The sequence below is a fragment of the Paramormyrops kingsleyae genome, chromosome 12 (assembly GCF_048594095.1).
Source record: "Paramormyrops kingsleyae isolate MSU_618 chromosome 12, PKINGS_0.4, whole genome shotgun sequence".
NCBI classification, from domain to species: Eukaryota; Metazoa; Chordata; class Actinopteri; order Osteoglossiformes; family Mormyridae; genus Paramormyrops; species Paramormyrops kingsleyae.
The window spans coordinates 2310630-2319757 of NC_132808.1; the positions used below are offsets into that span (position 1 = coordinate 2310630).

General features: G+C 44.9%; 1 long non-coding RNA gene across 1 annotated transcript; it reads right to left on the bottom strand.

The window, feature by feature from the left end:
• Positions 1 to 6177: 6177 nt before the first annotated feature.
• LOC140577753 (uncharacterized) lies at positions 6178 to 6858 on the bottom strand. The gene is made up of 3 exons (XR_011981884.1): positions 6790 to 6858; positions 6566 to 6673; positions 6178 to 6389 (listed from the first exon to the last, which is right to left on the bottom strand). It is a non-coding gene; the product is annotated as an uncharacterized lncRNA (long non-coding RNA).
• Between the last annotated feature and the right edge of the window lie 2270 nt (positions 6859 to 9128).

Genomic DNA, 9128 nt, shown 5'->3' on the forward strand with positions numbered 1-9128 from the left:
AACACATGTAGACTGGATAGGCAAACTCCCAGGCCCCCTCCAGTACCCTTGCAAGGGTATAAAGCTGGTCCAGCGTTCCACGACCAGGACGAAAACCGCATTGTTCCTCCTGAATCCGAGATTCGACTATCGATCTCACCCTCCTCTCCAGTACCCCGGAATAGACTTTCCCAGGGAGACTGAAGAAGTCAAAATAGAACCTTTTGGCCACATACCGAATTCCAGGAAAAGAACACCTGTCCAACTATTAAGCATGGGGGTGGATCGATCATGCTTTGGGCTTGTGTTGCAGCCAGTGGCACAGAGAACATGTCATTGGTAGAGGGAAGAATGGATTTGAATAAAGATCATGCAGCAAATTCCAGCAGCAAAAAGTTGAAGTTAAAAAGAGGATGGGTCCTACAATAAGATAATGAACTAAAACACACCTCAAAATCTACAATGGAATACCTCAAGGTGAAGGTTTCGCCACGGCCCTCAGTCACCCGACCTAAGCAACACTGAAAATCTGCGGATACATCTCAAAAAAGCAGAGCATGCAAGACAACCCAAGAATCTTGCAGAATCAGAAGCCCTTTGCAAGGACGAATGGGAGAAAATCCCCCAAATAAGAACTGAAATATTGAAGGATTGAGTGTAGATGAAGATCTAAGAACATCAGAGCATAATATTTGAGTGTAGTTCAAATATAACAAATTCATATCTTTTAAGTGCTGAATTGAACATATATTTTGGCAAGAATTTACTTTAAAAGTTTGATTACTTAAATGTTTTCAGGTTATCTGTATGTAGGCGGGGCTGTTCTGGTGAGGCTGGGTGTGGTCGGGGTCCGATGTGGGCGTGACACATACATAGAGAATGGATACATTTATATTATGCTAATTGCATGATTCTCTAATAGTCTTTTTCAGATGCCCACCAAGTACCAGAATGTTGTTTTATAATTGAAATACTGATAAAAGAATTAAAACTCAATATATTGAAGTATAACATGCTGTAAAATTTTATATGACTTGGAAAATGACAGAAAATAATTTTACAAATGAATTAAAGTCGACCCGGCGACCCAGAAGGATAAGCGGTTTGGAAAATGGATGGATGGAAGCTCAAGTGTAATAAAATTCATTCATCATGTTTTGCCAGGCGGACAGGAGGCGTTACTGCTGATCCAGCTTCTGCTTGACCTGCTGAACCCAGTCATCTCTGGGATCAACACACGCTTCTTTACCCTTTGTGGTGTAAAGTCTGAAAACTGAAGGGAAAAAAAATGACATGGTTCTGCTTCTCACTTGTTAGAATCTTTCTCCATATGCATCTTACCGTGAACTAAAAATTAGTTCTGTTATAGATTTTTTGCACACAACAAATATTAAATCTCAAAACAGTAATAGTTCAAAACAATACATGAGTAAAGTAAATATTTACATAATCCCAGGTTTAATGCAGTTCTTACGGGTCTCTACATATCCAGCTATCTGGTCCATCCTCAGTATTCCAGGAAAGTACATAAAACAGCAATACACCGACAGATTGCCATCTGGATTGACATAAAGAACATAAAATGTATATATGTACAGCCTACATACAAAATATATACAGCCACTCTGAATATATACATGAAAAATGCACAGCGAAAAAACTTATAATTGGGTCAGTAACCTTGCTTGTATCAAAGAAATTTTAAGAATCCTATAAGTCCTAGACTTAAATGGTCTGCAGCCATCTGGACAGACATGAAGAACGGAAAATGTATGCACAATCTATATACAAAGTATATACAGCCATGTATACATACATACATACATGAGAAATACGCCCAGAGAAACTGTGTTCATGTTTCACAATTGGGTCCATGATCTTTATTAAAATCCAAGATACTGACAACGTCCTGATGAAAGCTGTGAGATGCTGCAGACTTACCTTGAGCCAAAGTGGAGGACAGCAGCACTGTCGTCGGGAGGAAGAAGGCAGAGATCTGATGGGACTTCATGATTCCACTGGACGTTTCTGAAGATCAGCGCCACTTCTACAGCTAAACTAAGGCCAGCAGAGTCTAACCACGTCCTTTTAGAGGGGTTGTGTGTCTGAGGTGGGGGTGGATGATAGATAAAAGAAATAAACATTTATCTAATATGTATTAGCAGGCACTTTTATCCAAAGCAACAAACTTCTCTTAGAAAAAGCAGAGTCCCTGGAGCAATTGGAGTTAAGGTCTTTGATCGAGGGCCCAACTGTGAAGTCGTAGGATTTAAACAGGCAACCTTAGGCTCACAGACACAGCACCGTAACCCACTGAGTCACACTGCAGCCACACGATCACCAGTTAATGCACGTGAAACAAACTCTGACCACAGACATGATCTTCACTCACTTTGTCAGGAGATTAGTAAACACAAATCTCTCTTACAGTGTTTATAGAAGCAGAACAAAGAACAATAACTAGGTAGAAATATTACCTCAGACTTAAATGACACACTTTTAACTTGTAAAGCATATTCAGTGATGACATGTCCAGATGTTTGAGCTACAATTAATGTGTTTTAACTCTTATCTCAGATTAGAAAAATCATTGAATGCTGCCTCAAAGTACCTGACTATCAATCTAATTACAAAGGGAGTTATAAAATACCTGTAACACCTAAAGCCCAACATTGTGTGACATTATGTGACATTGTGTGACATTGTGTGACTTTTCTCAATGTAATCAGGTTCAGCAGATCTGTGTCTGTGGTCCTTTCATGTGCCATCATCAAGTGATACTGCTTCAGTTTTGGTGTGAAATGTCTCAGATCATCACCTATACTTGCTTAATACATCACATGATGCCACACATACAGTCGCTCTTTAGAACGCCTGTGGCCTTGGCCTGGAGCCGATGTCGTCAGACGGTGCCCAACCTTCTCAGGGTGTTTCGACCCTTATCCGCTACACCCTCCAGTTGGCGGGTCGGCAGTGGTGGCCAGGTCACTGCCCATCAGCTCCAGGCCTCCAGCCCCCCTCCTCCCTTTTAAACCACAACCAACAAGAGGCTCTTTCTGCTGCCTCTCCAATCCTGCGCACAGCTGCCTTATAGTCCTTGCCTGATACGCCGAGTGTAGTGAGCACCGACCATACAGACTGTGCCGGAAACCCTCTAAACCCCACCTCTACTGGAAACAGCCACGTTTCCCATCCTTTCTCTCTGCACTCCATGATGAGGTCCTGGTATTTCATATACTTTCTCTCATGGGCCTCATCACAGCCTTCTTTCCAAGGGACAGTCAGTTCTACCCGGATGATCTTCTTTGCCTGCTCTGACCAGATGACAATGTCAGGTCTCAAGGTGTTCTGGACGATGGGAGGGAAAATGAGCTTCCTACCCAGGTCGACTATCATCTCCAATCCTTGTGCCCCCTGGAGGATGTTGGTCCTGGTTCTCCTTGCAGAAGATGGCTGCTCCCCTGCCTTGATGAACTGCAGCACTGATGTTTGTGGCTTGAGTGGTTGCGGCCTTCTCCTGGCCTGCTCCAGGAGCTGAGCGCTGAGCACCTGATCATGCCCCCACCTGTATCTCCCCTGGGCCAGAGCTGTTTGACACCCAGCTAGAACGTGGGAGAGTGTGCCATTCTTCCCACACAATTTGCAGAGTGGATCCTCCCTCAGGCCCCACCTTACCAGGTTTGCAGGTGACGGGAGTGTGTCATATACAGACCTCAGGAGGAAACTCACACGGAACGGTTCCAGCCTCCAGATTTTGGTCCACGTGACCCTCCTTTTTGGGAGGTCCCATCTGGTCCAAGATCCTTGGGTTGCTAGTTCGACAGCCTTTGCCTTCCGTGTCTCTTCTACCTGGTGCCGCACTTCGGCTTGCACCATCTCTCTCCTCTGCTGCACAGTTGCCTTCCCCCACTGGATGAAACGAGAAGTTCCTAGTGTCTGCCGGCCAGTGCAGACATTGCCAACGATATCCTTCAACTTTATGGAGCATTCAGCTTGCCTAACTGCGGTGTCTGCTACCCACTTGCGGCCAGTTTTTGTTATGACCCCCGCATTGCTGACACGCTCGTCTTTAGAGTCTCTTAGTACCATTGCCACCCTGCACTTGGCCACCTTGAACCCCTCCACCACAGATGAGAATGGAAACTGAAGCTGGCTGACGGGGGTTAGCATGGATGCTCCTCACTAGGATTAGCATGGACACTCTGACTGGGGTCAGCATGGACACTCAGACTGAGTTTAGCATGGACGCTCTGACAGTGGTTAGCATGGACGCTCTGACTGGGGTTAGCATGGACACTCTCACTGAAGTTAGCATGGACACTCTCACTGAAGGTAACATGTACACTCTGACTAGGGTTAGCATGAGCGCTCTGACTGGGGTTAGCATAGATGCTCTGACTGGGGTTAGCATGGACGCTCTGACTGAGTTTAGCATGGGCGCTCTGACTGGGGTTAGCATGGACACTCTGACTGAAGTTAGCATGGACACTCTGACTGAAGTTAGCATGGACACTCTGACGGGGGTTAGCATGGATGCTCCTCACTAGGATCAGCATGGACACTCTGACTGGGGTCAGCATGGACACTCTGACTGAGTTTAGCATGGGCACTCTGACTGGGGTTAGCATGGACACTCTGACTGAGGTTAGCATGGACGCTCTGACTGGGTTTAGCCGGGACGCTCTGACTGCGGTCAGCATGGACACTTTGACTGAGTTTAGCATGGGCGCTCTGACTGGGGTTAGCATGGATGCTCCTCACTAGGATTAGCATGGACACTGACTGCGGTCAGCATGGACACTCTGACTGAGTTTAGCATGGACGCTCTGACAGTGGTTAGCATAGACGCTCTGACTGGGGTTAGCATGGACACTCTGACTGAAGTTAACATGTACACTCTGACTATGGTTAGCATGGACGCTCTGACTGAGTTTAGCAGGGACGCTCTCACTGGGGTTATCATGGACGCTCTGCCTGAAGTTAGCATGGACACTCTGACTGAGTTTAGCATGGACGCTCTGACTGGGGTTAGCATGGACACTCTGACTGAAGTTAGCATGGACACTCTGACGGGGCTTAGCATGGATGCTCCTCACTAGGATTAGCATGGACACTCTGACTGGGATCAGCATGGACACTCTGACTGAGTTTAGCATGGGTGCTCTGACTGGGGTTAGCATGGACACTCTTACTGAGTTTAGCATGGGCGCTTTGACTGGGGTTAGCATGGACACTCTGACGGGGCTTAGCATGGATGCTCCTCACTAGGATTAGCATGGACACTCTGACTGTGGTCAGCATGGACGCTCTGACTGAAGTTTGCATGGGCGCACTGACTGAGGTTAGCATGGACACTCTGACTGTGGTTAGCATGGACACTCTGACTGGGGTTAGCATGGACACTCTGACTGAAGTTAGCATGGTCACTCTGACTGAAGTTAACATATACACTCTGACTAGGGTTAGCATGGACGCTCTGACTGAGGTTAGCATGGACGCTCTGACTGGGGTTAGCATAGACGCTGTTACTGAGGTAAGCATGGACGCTCTGACTGGGGTTAGCATAGACACTCTGATTAGGGTTAGCATGGACGCTCTGACTGGGGTTAGCATGGACGCTCTGACTGGGGTTAACATGGACATTCTGACTGAAGTTAGCATGGGCGCTCTGACTGGGGTTAGCATGGACACTCTGACTGGGGTTAGCATGGGCGCTTTGACTGGGGTTAGCATGGACACTCTGACGGGGCTTAGCATGGATGCTCCTCACTAGGATTAGCATGGACACTCTGACTGGGGTCAGCATGGACACTCTGACTGAGTTTAGCATGGGTGCTCTGACTGGGGTTAGCATGGACACTCTGACTGAAGTTAGCTAACCAATCAAAAAAACATTGTTTTACAGATGAAATGATTTAAATGAAAAACCTGAACCATCCATCCATCCATTATCTCTCGCTTGATCCAAGGTTGGGTGATTGTATGTTTCTCTAATTGTATTTTTCATATGCTAACCAACCAAAAAAACATTGTTTTACAAATGAAATGATTTAAATGAAAAACCTGAACCATAACCTTTCAATAGTCTTTATTTCCCCAAGTGAGCTCGATGGGCCGAATGGCCTCCTCTCGTTTGTATAGTTCTTATGTTCTTATGTTCTTATTTAGTAATATGCTTGCAAAGCAGTATGTGTGCAATTCAAATTTAACTAATGGCTAAATAAAACTTTAGATATTAAACTATAAAATTCAGTTAAATTGTACATGATTTGGAAGATGACAGGAAATAATGTTACAGAAGAATAAATGGGGTGAACAGGAAGAAGCGCTGATCCAGATTCTTTTTGACCTCCTGAACCCAGCGAGCTCTGGGATCGACACACACTTCAATGCCCTTTTTGGTGTAAATTCTGAAAATGAAAAATAAAATAACATGGGTCTGGTTGTCACTTGTTATAATCCTTCTCCATATACATCTGATCCTGAACAACAAGTCAGTCCTGTTATAGACAGTTTGCATCCAACAAACTTTAAACCAAGAACCAGTAATAGTTCAAAACAATGCATGAAAAGAGTAAATACTTACATAATTCCAGAGGACAGTCTCCTCTGGTCTCCTCATACTTAACTATGAGGTCCATCCTTAGGCTTTTAGGAAAGTATGTAAAACAACATTGTTTTGCTGGTTTTGCTTCTGGATAGACATGAAGAACCGAAAATGTATATACAGTTTATGTACAAGATATTTACAGCATATACATACAAAACTGTAGCGGGTAATGTTATTAACGAAAAATGGGAAAAATATACCAGCTCTTTCTTTGGAAACAGCAGCCCCATTCTTCATCTGTCCCCCTGTAATCAATCCATCCACCTTCTGACACAAAAAACCTCTCAGGAGCCTCAGGCCTTGCAGGTGAAGCTGCCAGCCTGCTCTGTCGGTCCTCCTTGTGGCTGCTTGTGAGGAGACTGTGGTCAGCAGTGGTGTGCATGGTGCTGCTGATCCCCTGCTGGTGTGTGGTGAGCTCCTGGAGAGCCGCCGCCTCACAGAATACATGCAGCCTCTCTGAATACGTCCATGAAAAATGCACACAGAGAAACTGGTTTAGTCTGAACTACAATCATATTTCACAATTGGGTCTGTAACCTTGTATTTCCTATCAAAGATATTCAAATCTAAAATACTGACAAAGTCTTGATAAAAGCTGTGAGATGCTGCAGACTTACCATCAGCCAGAGTGGAGGACAGCAGCACTGTCATCAGGAGGAAGAAGGCAGAGATCTGATGGGACTTCATGATTCCACTGGACGAAGATCAGCCTCGGTTCTACTGTACACCGAAACTGAGGCCAACAGTTGAACCACGACCTTTTAAAATGGCTGTGTTACTGGAGGTGGAGGTGGTGTGCAAATAAAACACCTTTTCCACTTTATGTGCCTGAAATAGACTGACCGCGGACAAGACAGAGGGGCAGAATTTGCTGAGACCGACATCATATACCTTCTGAGCATGTACTATAAGGTATTAATATTAGCTGCAATGCATGTGTGCAATTGGCTGTTTTTCAAACCACATGGAGCCAGCTGGCTGAGTATGTGGTCAGTCTATTTTAGGTGCTTTAAGTACTAAATGTTTTTTCTTCTCTTGTCTTTCTTTTTGATTCACCCCACCCCCTTCATGAAGTCCCATAAGGTCTCTGCCTTCTTCCTCCTGATGACAGTGCTGCTGTCCTTCACTCTGGCTCAAAGTAAGTCTATGTGTGCATTAATGCATTAATTTTTTTTTTTGACTGGGGTTTCTTAAGAAAAACCTTTCACGTTCACACTGCACCGTGTAAAAGGCAAATGACATAGCTTATGATGCATATTAGCATACAGTGGGGTGAAAATTGTGCCACCAAGCACTGCTCAGTCCAGGTCTTACCCAGAGTCGGCGTTCCTTATAAAGATTAAACAATTGCATTCAGAAAGCAACATTCAGTTCAATTTTTGAAATAGCGCATTTTTACAATATTACATTGGCTTAAAGTTTCCTCTGATTCCCCCTGGTAGGTGAGCATTTGAAAAAGACATCTAGAGATATTTACAATGTAATAATGAATAATGTAAATTCATGCATTCGGTATGGTACCTGGCTGCTGTTGCACCATGCACTGCCATCCGGACTGTGGGACAAAGGCTGCAGGTGTGTCTCTCTGTGCAGAAACTGCTAGCACCAGTACAGCAGCCCATTGTGCTCTGTGAGCCCCCCCACTGTGAGTAGAAGGCCTTGGTCTCCAGGTTGAGAGAAGAGGACTCCTTCCACTTCAGCTGCTTCCACACCTGCAGCCAGCCAGCGCCAGGTCATTCTCCTGCTCCATCTGCAGCCATTGGCAGTCAACGGTCTCCAGTCCCTTGCCACCAATGGTCACCTGCACTGCTGCTGCCATGGGCCTGCTCTGGCTGTGCTCCTTGATGTGGCGGCAGCAACAGGAGTCATCCGTCCTACAGGGGCAATGAGAGAGGGTGTGGTTGGAGCTTGCCTGGCCGATGGTGAACCTTGAAGTCATGTCACTGGAAGATGTCCACCCAATGTGCTAGTTGTGCCCAGGGGTTACAGAAGTTTAGCAACCAGGTCAGAAACACGTGGTCTGTCTGTTTGGCCTTTCCAAATCCATCGTGAAAAAAGTGAGGAGGAAAATATGTAACACAAATCAACAGAATGCACAGCTTGTGGAATTACATTTTAGTAAAACAAGCTGCAAAGCAACATTAAATACATCCTTCGTGGCATGCCACAAAGGGAAATTGTCGGTCTACGTTCTTGTAACTAACTTTCATTTCCAGAGTTCAACGATGTCCGTGCTTGCGACTTGCTTATCATAGGAATCGTGTATATTATATATATATTTTCACCTTTCTTTTTTTGTTATTAATCGTATATTACGCCAGCACAATAAGAGTGCGATTACTAAATTAAATTATAAATATACTTAACTAAATGCAACTTTGATTCCCCTTTATAAAATAATACCATGGCAATAGCTACATTGGCTGCACGTGGTGTTTGTTTCCCTCCCTTGGGTTTGGGTACCTGACAGTAAAAGCGTGTCGGATGGCTGATTTAATATTCTCATGAAAACTGTATCTGACGGTTATATTCTTATATT